At 36.2% G+C, this 12,260-nt stretch overlaps 1 protein-coding gene across 6 annotated transcripts in view; it reads left to right on the forward strand.

Annotated features, from left to right (window-relative positions):
• Window positions 1-858: 858 nt before the first annotated feature.
• Window positions 859-12,260, forward strand: part of Mical (Molecule interacting with CasL) — a 241,632-nt gene continuing 230,230 nt past the window's right edge. For 3 of the 6 annotated variants that reach the window (XM_069830469.1, XM_069830471.1, XM_069830472.1), the window contains exon 1: window positions 859-1,038. The gene's annotated coding sequence lies outside the window, so the exon portion shown is untranslated. The remainder of the gene's footprint in view (window positions 1,039-12,260) is intronic. The other 3 variants (XM_069830468.1, XM_069830470.1, XM_069830473.1) reach the window with 1 other exon arrangement.

Consider the following 12,260-nt stretch of genomic DNA (forward strand, 5'->3'; position numbering starts at 1 on the left):
TGGAGTCCTAGCTATTTATTACATTTCTACATTTGTGCAAGAAAACAGAGGCTTGTTTTAGGTTAACGAAATTTTATTACCTTCAAAATAGTACAAAGATATTTATGATCTATTTGTCAAGAATACTTGACTTCTGTTATTAAAAATTAAAATAAAAGTTCAAATCGTGCGTATGAATTTTATCGATATAGAACGTTTAGCATTATTTAGGTTAGGTTTGAGACCACTCTTTATTACCACCGTCATTTTGACACCACTACAGCTGCCAGTGTCGCCAACTCAATTCCTAAAAACCCGCTATAAAACGGTTAAAAAGAAACCACATTCTTATAATATCCAAGCAAAATTAAATCATTTTGCCACTTTGAATGTTGAAAAATCGTAAACCCCTTATATCAGTACAACAAATTTCGTAAGTTTGCTTTACGCCCACCAGCTAAACTAACACGAAAAACACCAGATTTAGCAAGAAACTACTACATTGGTGACTCTGCCGGTACAGGAAGTTGAAAACTTGCAAGTGTTTTTATTTTTAACCTTCAGATATCAACGAGTTAGTATCTAACTCGTTGTCAGATATCTTTCAATCTTTCATAATTCTTAGGAAAGTTATGTGTTTCTGTCTTCCATTTTGTACTTCTTCTAGCATCTGAAATTTCGCGGCTATCATTAATATTACATATGCATTCGAACGCTTCCGAATTCCAGATAAAAATATACACTCGTAATAGCAAAGATTATACGCTCATAACCATCTACAACCTACCTTCAACGCGTACTGAAATAATGTGGTGCAGTCCGCCATCTCGTGGCGAACTGTTAAAAGCACAAGTAACTTCTTCCATTAATCGTTCTATCTTTCAGTGGTTATTCGTCATCAATTGTTATTCCATCGAACTCACTTGGTTAGTCTGGTTTTGTGCAGTGGTGTGAAGAGTGTTTCGTTTGTAAATGGCGAAGTTTTGGTGATGACTGCTAACTGTAAACTATGAAGTGTTGATACTTGCGTTGGTTCACAGTCTTGGTCAACAAAATCACGTATGTAACACAATGCTTCCTTCTTACGAGTTTTAGCTAATTTTCTTTGTTTTGAATTTAACTCCACAATACGAGACTACTATAATTGGAATTGCCCTTGCTTCACAATGACATTTATAACTTATGAATCACAATATTTAAGGTTTAACGTGTAAATTTTAACCATAATTACTTATTTGACTGGTAATTGAGTATTTTATGTCGTTTGGTATTTTGACATTTTCACGTGAATTAATAGGTAGGTTACGGTTTTGATCTTATTTGGATTGGCATTGACAGTGCACTGACAAATAGATTTTTTAATGCTACTGTAGTACTTCACGTGTCATTAAAACTGAAAAGCTATGCAATATTTTTATTAGATGTGGAAAATGTAAATGTGATGAAAAATATCTGCTTTATAATACAGCTAAACATCCTTTTTCAGGGAGATGTTTTAGTATGTTTTGAGTGATGACTAACTAGGCCTACTGTACAAGACAAAATTACAGCCCAGTGATTATTGAAAACTGAATAATAAATAAAAAAATATAATACTTCGAACCAATTAGTAAAAATAACAAGGTAATATACGTTGTCTTCTAAAACAAGAAATAATACACCTTGTAGAAGCATGCATTATATGTTGCTGCTACCAGTTCCTCGTTAAGTTAGTCACTTGCTCTTAATCTTCATTCGACACATTGTAAAATAGCATAGAAGCAACATATATTAAGTTTTTCTTAAAATAATGTCAAGCACTTAGACCTAAGAAACACTAGAATAATAGAATATAAGTTATATAAGTCTGCTTATGTATTACCAGAGTTTTTTTTTAATTTTGTGGTGTCTTATTAGTCTGGTAAAAATCACGTTAGTCAGCATGGTCGAACTACACAAGCGCAATTAAAAAATCAGGATTTCTTTCACTCATGTAAAAATTGGAACTCGTCACAGACAAGCAGACGAATGATTTTTTTCAAGCCCTGCTGATTGTATTGCAGATGTCTATTGATGTTGCGATGGTCATTGTTTCTGAAATTGATATGACTTCAGTGATTGTGTTGTAAATGTCAGTTGATGTTGCTGTGGTCATTGTTGTTCATGAAAATTGATATCATTTCACATTACACTGATTGTGGTACATATGTCAATGATTGCCATGGTCTTTGTTGTTTCTGAAAATTGATTCGGCTTCATTGATTGCATTGTAAATGCCAATGTTTGGTGTTTTCATGGTCATTGTTCCAGGAGATTGAATTCGCTACACAATATATTGTCATTGGTATAGATTCAGGTTGTCCGAAAGGCGGTCCATAGAGCCTTATCGTGCGGTTCGCGTAGCTTTTGTTCTGTAATGAAAAAATTAATGAACGGAGGAAAATGTTTAAAAATGGAATTTAAATTACAGAATATTCAAACGATTGAACATTATGGTTCCTTGCAAGGTAATTTGCAGTTTTACACCGTTTAACAATTTATGATGCGATTTTGCATTATAATATTAGTTGTCTTTTGCACCGATATACAGAGTGATTTATATAGAACTGACACATTTCTTTCATTAATTGTTTCAAAACGAATTGTGCTAGCGACAACTTATTATACCTAAAATGTAGAGGAATTTTGGGAGATTATTTACCTCTATAGCAAATGTTGAAAATGTCCTCCATCCTGCATAAGGCACAACTCAACACGTCGTTCCATGTTACTGGCCACTCGTTGGAGGACTCTGTTGTCAATAGCTTGAATCTCCTGTGTGATGTTGTGCTTCAGATCGTCCAATGTCTGGGGACGTGTGGCGTAAACCCTGTCTTTTAAGTAACCCCATAGAAAGAAGTCCGGCATTGTCAAATCCGGAGATCTCGGTGGCCACAGGTTCCTGGAAATGATTCGGTCGTCAGAGAAACTTTTCGCAGCTCTCTGACACATTGAGTAGGTATACCCTGTTTCCTGCGACAAACGCCTTAATGATTTTTTGGGTGACTGCTCCAGTCGTGCTCTTACGTCAACAACAACCGTGGGAAGCCTAGATGAACGATGCTTGCCCTTTTCACTCACCAGAGATCCAGTTGTTTCCAATTTGTTTACTAGTCCCAGTATTGTGTTTCTTTTGGGAGGATTGCGAACACCAAATTCTCTCTGGTATGCCCTTTGAGTAGCTGTAATTGAATTCGTAATCCAGTATTGCTTCACAAGGAAGAGTCGTTGATTTAATGTGTACTGCATTTTCACGTTGACACAAAATGTCGAAAACAGCTGCCAACAATAGGAATAAAACATAAACATCTGCGCATCTAGTGACAAGGAATCGAATCTCCAGAACATTCTGCTTAATTTGGTGCTAAAATTGGGTCATTGAATGAATTTCCAACGGAATAATTAAAGAAAGAAATGTGTCAGTTCTATATAAATCACTCTGGATCTTTACAGTAAGTGAGTTTGCACTACGGCGTGCGAATATATGTTGGTTTTATGTCTAATAAAATTGTGTGCAAAACACTCGTACAATAAAGCTGCGCCTATTAAAATTTACCGTAAACGCATCGGATTTTATGCTAATGTATACTGGTAATTGAAATTATAATTATTCTTTTGGTCATTCAAAGTTGCCAGTACAAGTTGTCATTGCAGTGTAATTGTTTGCCAGAATAGAGTTTTATCTTTCTTTAGTACGGTAGGAATTGTTGATCATAAGTTCACTTGAAAATAAAGTGCGTTTTGTGGATTCGACCTTCCACTTGGTTTGTATCACATTTGTGGCCTTCAAACTACTTGTATTTTAACACGAGGGATAAAGATGATTGATATTTCTATTATCAGTTACGAAAATTGATATCATTTCTGTAATTGTGTCATTGATATAAATGATTGCTGTTTCATGATCATTGTTGTTTCCGATGATTGACGTCACTATATTGATTACACCTTCGATATCAATCATGTTGTGAACATCGATATAATTTAATTTGTGCTGTCAATGCTATTCATTGGTGTATTGACTATCTCTGCTCAGTAGGCCTTGTCTGTCTAGTCGCAGTGTGACACAGCTTGACCACATATTGCTTAAATAACAGATGCTTTGGGTCAAAGGACTTGCGGCGTGACGGTCCTTAATGAAGCGCTGTAATTCCATACGAAGTTGCTATCTGCAGTGTACAATAGTAATATACGTTACAAGAGCGGTATGTTGACGTTTTCATGGTCGAGGAAAAGATTGAAAAAGCGAAACGTGTATCGTACATTATTTTGTGCGAAGATCGTTTATTACGGCCGTGTCTCAAAGCTACATTTTCAGCTGAAGTGAACTAGATTGTTGACTAAATAGCCGGATGTGACATCAGAAGTTACGATCCAAAGCTACATAGTGAACAGCAATCAAGTCCGTAGTAGCTAGTAAACGAAAATGCTTGCTCGATTGTTGACTTGTATACTAAACAAACATGGATACCTCATTAACAATTGGGGTTATGAAATCTGATGATGCTTTGGAAAGAAAATGTGAGTTCAATGTAGAATAACACATTAACTTGGAACATTGACATTGTTGGTATCTGCGTTACATTTTTTAAATATTGTAATATTTCAGGCCTTTACCTTTTCCACATTTATTTCGATTGTTGATACCCAAACGTAATTTTCATAGACATCTTTTGAACATCTTTTACAATTCTATATCTTTCTACGTTTCTTTTCTAGTGTCTCAGGAAATTACCATTCAGTTCATAAACCTGAGAATTAAGTTTCTTGAACTGTTTACTGGAAAACTGTTTATAAATGAAGAATTCGAATTTCCAAAAAATAACAGCTGGTAACTCGTAATTAAACTGCATTAGGACACTGCCTTCCTTAGTGCTATACCGTAATTTCATGGATTTGAGAAAAATAGTCTATGAAGAAGGCCATGATTCCAGCATACATGTCCAAAGCTCTCTAGTATGTAGTTTACAAGTCACCTAGTTGCTAGTTATTAGCATGTAGTATAGACTTGAGCTTTGAGACACGGCCTACATACCTGAGAGACGAATTTATAATTAGTTGCAATGAAATCTCCATCTTGGTTTCTGTTTAATGACGCCAACTTCGAAACACCAAAATATCTTTCTTCAACATTGTTGCTGTAAAATGTTTTCTGTGTTTACTATGCTCCAGCAGGCCGTGATTTACGTCTGTCTTTTTTTTCCCCTCAGTCTATAAATGCGAACTTAAAACAAACGGTAAGGTTATGTAATGATTTATTTTTCATTTTAATATTTTAACAATATTATTTATATAACATATTGCAGTAATAACATCGGCATCTGGAATCTCGTTGATTTTTTCACGGCTTCCTTAATGTTACTTGTATCAGGAATGCAATAAGTTTCGTGGAGTAGTAGACTTTACTTAATTTTTGCAAATATTTAAAAACAATAATTAACATTGCAATTTAGGTGTAATTGCAGTGGTAAGTTTCCAATTTATAATTATTACTATGTTAAACGTCTCTAAAAATAATATGTTAAAAGCCTAAAGCAGTAAAATGAATGTCGCGCTTAAGCGGTACGAAGAGGGAAATTGTTATGTGTGTTACGTTGGGAATACTGAATGTGGTATTTCACACTTACCGCGTATTGGTTCTGTGCGGAAAACAAGCAAATACGCACGATCTCGCACAAACTATTTTACTTACGAAGTCCGTGTTGTGATGTAGGAAGAAATCAAACATTCATATTAATCAATTAATTTTGCCTTTTATTTTTGTAAAGGAACATGGTAGGACATGTAGCACGTATGGGCGAATCCAGAAATGCATATAGAGTGTTAGTTGGGAGGCCGGAAGGCAAAAGACCTTTGGGGAGGCCGAGACGTAGATGGGAAAATAATATTAAAATGGATTTGAGGGAGGTAGGATATGATGGTAGAGACTGGATTAATCTTGCATAGGATAGGGACCAATGGCGGGCTTATGTGAGGGCGGCAATGAACCTCCGGGTTCCTTAAAAGCCAGTAAGTAAGTAAGGAACAGTGGTATGAGTTCAAAGAAAGCAATTTATTTGCTTTGAGAGTGTGGGACCCAACACAGATCAATTTAAATTTAGTTTTTATTTTTTAACAAAATAGGCTAATTACCTTTTCATTTCCATATTTGTTTATAGTATTTTCTTTAGTTATTTTTATTGTTTTATTTAACGACACTGCATCAATGTTTCTTCTAAGCCCTGCGCAGGATATAATGCATGGCTTTTCTTTGTTAATTGTTTGCACTAGTCGTACAAGCCGTGTTTACGCTTCAGACATTGTTTTCTCTTATCGATAATGGAACTTGTTTCTCGTCACAATTAAATAATTACTTTTTTTTTTACTTTTGAGAGCCTCTCCACTTTTCAGTGGTTACCCTTTATTCCCATTTTCCATCTGCGTCTGTCATTCCAGTCCTGCTCATTTAGTCCCCTATCATTCATCATCCTCAATATTCCAGCCCTCCATGAATTTCTAGGCCTTCCTCGTTTCTTTCTACCAGCTGGAGACCATTGAAGTAGCACGTTTGGTCACCTCCCCTCATCCATCCTCCTTATATGACCATACCACTGAAGTTGTCTATTCTCAATTCTTGCAATCACCGATTCTTCCATGTTCATTATCCTTCTAACATCCTCGTTTCTTCTCTTTTTCAGCCTGGTTATTCTAGCACCTCTGCTTACAATTAAATAATTTAACAACGCAATATTTCGATGGTTGTGTAGCCTCTGAAAAGCTTCTCCGAAACTTGTGTAAATACAACTCTTATAACTTCTTCAGTAGACATGTTTGAACAAGGAAAATTAGTTGTTGTAGTGTGTATCTAGCTATGGTTAAAAGTGTCTTTCTGTATACAGCTCTGACCACTTACTAATGGAGATTGGCAGTGCAGAGTGGCAGCAGAATTATGTCGCCGGCTTAGTGCAAACAATTAACAAAGAAAAACTGGAGTTTAAATCCTGGTTGGGACAAGTTATCTGATTGAGGATTTTCCGGGGTTTTCCTTCAACCCATTAAGAGCAAATGCTGGATAACTTTCGACGCTGGACCCTGGAGTCATTTCGCTGGCATTATCACCTTCATTTCACCCAAATGTTAGAAATAATGTCAAAAGAAGCGCTTATACAAATTTTGGCCACTCGACCGCAATTACGAGGCCGTACAGAAAGTGATTTGCCCTGGGGCCGTTTACAGAAAAAACACAATTGCATGGAAAGATTTATTAAAACAGATACAGCAATTGTTGAGCTATTTGTCAACATATCCTCCACTGTAATTGAGACATTTTTCATACCATGGGATCAATTTTTGTATCCTTGTGTCGTAGAAGTCAGCCAGCGTTTGATAGCAGTATGCACCTCTCTGTCGATATGACAAATGTCTCAATTCCGGTGGGGAATATGTTGAAAAAATAGCTCAACAATTGTTGTGTCTGTTTCAATAAATTGTTCCAATGAAATTGTGTTTTCTTTCTGTTAACGGTCCTGTTCTGTACTTAATTTTTACGACCCTCGTAATTGTGGTTGAGTGGGCAAAATTTGTACAAGCACTTCCTTTGACATTATTAACTTGGTGAAAGGAAAAAAAAAATAACTTTTTTATCTGGCCCCATCAGAATGTTTGCTTGTTAGAGGAAAAAGAGTAATTAAAATAATAGTAGGTGCCAAATCCAGGAAATTGTATAGAACCATTAAAAAAAAAACTACAAATAATGCCCATGACTTGTCAATATGTTTTTTCATTAATAAACTTTCTCCTACGTAATCGTGAAAATTTTGTAACTAATACAACAGTTCATAGCATAAATACACTTCAGAAATGGCTTTCATACTCCATCGGCAAGTCTGTCGTGCAATCAAAAAGCAGTGCTCGCTACATGTTTTCTCAAATCCTCGGCAAACAATTAAAAAAATTCAACAAAAGCAAGTGCTTTAAACTATGAATGTGTAAGGTAATTTAGGGTCATATTCATAGACATTCTTAGCACGGGCTTCCGGTGGATGATCAGCGAACTAGCATTTTTCATATTCATAAACCAGTGTTAGCGATATGATATGATATGATATGATATGATATGATATGATATGATATGAATCCTGTACAAGTAACCAGTCGATAGCCGGGGCTAGTTTAGCACGCTCGTAGAGCGGGGTAGCGAAATGTCTATGAATAGCACCCTAAGATTTCAGAACTGGCTATTTTTCATGTTCAGTTTTCTCTCTCCTCGTCCATCCATTTCCTCTAATTTTCTGACCATCTTGCTACCACTGAGATTGGATCCTCCGGGCGCCCTGGAAGCCAACGTGCTCTCCGTCGAAAAGCTAACCTTGTGATTCGATAAGAATGGCGGTAACGTCGGTTTGACCAACCCCAGGCCATAAGCTGGAAACGGTGGAACCAAAAAGGTGTACTAGTATGGCCGTCAAATTACCCATAGTTCATCTCTTTTTCCGGTGTGTTTACCAGCTGTTTTGTTCAAATTTTTACGATTACAAATTGTTTCGTGTTGTTGTGAATATTTCAAAAGTGTAGTCAAGTTCAGCAGGTGTTATTTTTTTTTATAAATAAGCTAATATTCTGTTCGGCTCAACTGTAGAATATGTCCCCCTATGCTTTAACATATGAAGGAATGCCAACATCCTTCTTGATAAGAGAAAGAATGTGAAATGAAGTGTTCAGTCCATGTCACAACCATAACACTTTTAATAAATACATAGTGAAACATACATTGATATAATAATCTGCTAGTAGTCCTGTTACCTCCACATCCATTCTAATCCGTTTACGTATGACCAAAACCGACAGTAGCAATTTAATATTTGACAATTGGCGGTATTTCGCGGTGGATTATGGGGTGTAAAAGATGTAGTTTGACGTCATATCCGTCGCACCGATTTCAAGTATATTTGCCTTGGTGTACTCCCTCCTTTCTTTTTATCCTCTCAGGGTTTGACTCTTTCTATAGAAGTAATCGTAATAGAGAAAGGAAGTACGAAGGATGAAGGAAAAATCGGTACTGTTGATGATGATAATATTATTAAGAAGAAAAGGCTGGTTACGGAAGAGGAATAGTGTGATAGGAGTTAGCGAACCAAATAATACAAGAAAATTGGGAGGTTGAAATGTAGATTGTTGCCAAACTTGGACACGTCATTTGGCTCTATTCACGGCGTCATGTCATCCACGAGGTTGTGACTTGCCACAGATAGCCGTCATCAGTTCACCTCAGCTTTTCACGCGCACAGAATTACAGGAAGAACATTCGTGTACAATGTTAGGCGACGAGAACTTGATACAGCATTCCACTCCCCCCCCCTCATTCATGTCACATCCATGGATTGGAGGCATGTTCACAGCCCCATTAAAAGAAATGAATTTTAAGGTAACCCTAACTGCGAGTGAAAGAAGGTTAATGATTATGTTCTTGTGTGCCAGAGGCGCTATTTTCAGCACAGGTGTCATGCCTCACAATGACTGCATGATTCTGCGAGATTGAGACGAACAATTGAGGAGACTTCATTTGTGAACGCGTGGGCCACGACTACATTGCCCTGACCTGGCCCTCATTGATTTCATTTGTGTCTTCCATTGGAAAATGAGGTAGAAGGTCAGATTTATAGACACGCTGCAAAAATTAAAGCTGTGAACTGTCTTCTTCACCGAGGCCACTGTTATTTTTGCTGTACATATGACTCGTGTTTCGGCACCCAATTTTTCTTTTATTTAAGGTATATATGACTCTGGTGTCGGTACATAATTTTTCTTTTGTTTACGGTACATATGACTCGGGTGTCGGTACATAATTTTTCTTTTGTTTATTATACATATGACTCGGGTGTCGGTACATAATTTTTCTTTTGTTTACGGTACATTTGATTCGGGTGTAGGCTCTCAATTTTTCTTTTGTTTATGGTACATATGACTCGGCTGTCGGTACATAATTTTTCTTTTGTTTATTATACATACGACTCGGGTGTCGGTACATAATTTTTCTTTTGTTTACGGTACATTTGATTCGGGTGTAGGCTCTCAATTTGTCTTTTGTTTATGGTACATATGACTCGGGTGTCGGCCCTCAATTTTTCTTTTGCTTATGGTACATATGACTGGGGTGTAGGCTCAATTTTTCTTTTGTTTATGGTACATATGACTCGTGTGACGGCACTCAGTTTTTCTTTTGTTTACGGTATATATGACTCGGGTGACGGTACTCAATTTTTCTTTTGCTTATGGTACATATGACTGGGGTGTAGGCTCAATTTTTCTTTTGTTTATGGTACATATGACTCGTGTGACGGCACTCAATTTTTCTTTTGTTTACGGTATGTATGACTCGGGTGACGGCACTCAATTTTTCTTTTGCTTATGGTACATATGACTCGGGTGTCGGCACTCAATTTTTCTTTGGTTTATGGTACATATGACTCTGGTGTCGGCACTCAAATTTTCTTTTGTTTACGGTACATATGACTCAGGTTTCGGCACTCAGTTTTTCTTTTGTTTACGGTATATATGACTCGGGTATCGGTACATAATTTTTCTTTTGTTTACGGTACATATGACTCAACCAAAAGTTAAGTACGTAAATACATTTGTACCTTAACGTGGTAACGCAATTGTAAAGAAGTAAGAAAATTACTATATTAAATTAAGGAAAAAGTGGGGATACGCCCCCTAAACCCCCAAGATATTCACTGTACCATTAAAACTTCCAAACATATACAGATCTCGTATTTTATCTCTGCCTCTGTGCAACGTCACATTTGCTGAGGGGAGGCAAGGAGATAGGAGAAAAGTTGTAATGCTTTTCAGTACGCTGACGCCCACGTTGTAAGATAAGCCACTTGAAATTTAACGGCCACCGATTGGCAGAGATATAATACGAGATCTGTAGCACAACATGTTAAAAAAAAAAAAAAAACATATTTCACACAAAAAAATCAGTCCTGTGGTTTTCATAAAATTTCTTACGAAAATGGTGACTACATCAAATTTTAATTCAATATGATCACAGTTTAGGATACAAAATCATTAGCGACGTCAACAGTAAAGCCACGGTCATCCGTTTTACACAGTACAAAAGTTAAAAAAGTACATAAGAAATTGATAAAAATTTCTGAGCCACAACTAAATTATTAAAAGTCACAAACATAATCACAAACTGTATTAATATTTAAATCAACTTCAGAATAGGCGAACTAAACATTAAACCATGCACCAGCTCATAAAGTCAATGTAATATTCTGTTTCATAAAAAATATATAACATGTATTTTTCGTAGTTTAGCTTTCCTCTTAACACAAAGAAATCCGTAGGGATAATAATTACGATCCTCAGATCTCTTGCAAGTCTTTATCCTTCACTTCGCTCCATAAATTACAAAAGCCTTCACACATTATGATGCAATAAATTCCATACAGCCTTCAAAAATAAAACACTCTTCACACCCCTCAAGTTATGAGTGTGAACCGACTAACTTTCAAATTTTAAAAGTAAGAACGACTACGTTATATCGCACGACTCCTCCTATCGATTATTATTATTGTCGTTCACAATAACGTAATCTTGTAACGTAATAACTTGTCACCAATGACGTCATAATTTCCATCGTATCTTTAAAATTACCGAAAACTTTAGAAGTATTATTAAAATGTACAAATAACTTTAAGATTCCTTTGATGTTATAGACCTCATTACTTTGTAGGAATAGGCTAGTTAAAAAGTTATATTTTTAAATGTGAAATAACACCGCAGTTATGTTTTTTTTTTGTACGAAATAGTACCAACATTAAGCAAATTTTTATACAGAAATGTAAGATTTTTATTCGCCGTAAAATAGGAACCCTGATGATTGATTCTAATGCTAACTGATATGAAGTATCCCAGTCGTGGTCAACGAACGGTCCCAGATTCCATGCCGGAGACATTCTGATAGGTGCTTAGTAGAAAAAAAAAACTTCTGTAAGATAGGTTTTCTCCAAGCATTTCGGTTTCCTCTGTCACTCTAATTCCATAGACTATATTTTCCAGAAGAGTAACGTAGATAATGATGACTGCCAATTAACTATTTTAAACTCGATGCCCGAAGACGACGTTGAAGGATTGGATTCTTTGCCCTTTTCCGTCCTCATTTTTTGTTCCGATATACTGATACGCAATTAGCAGGACTCTTTATCGTGGTATCATCATGGCATGAGATCACCGTTTAGAGCTTAAGACTAAAGGAGAGACACGATTCCTTA

This window comes from Periplaneta americana, chromosome 7 (genome assembly GCF_040183065.1).
Source record: "Periplaneta americana isolate PAMFEO1 chromosome 7, P.americana_PAMFEO1_priV1, whole genome shotgun sequence".
NCBI classification, from domain to species: Eukaryota; Metazoa; Arthropoda; class Insecta; order Blattodea; family Blattidae; genus Periplaneta; species Periplaneta americana.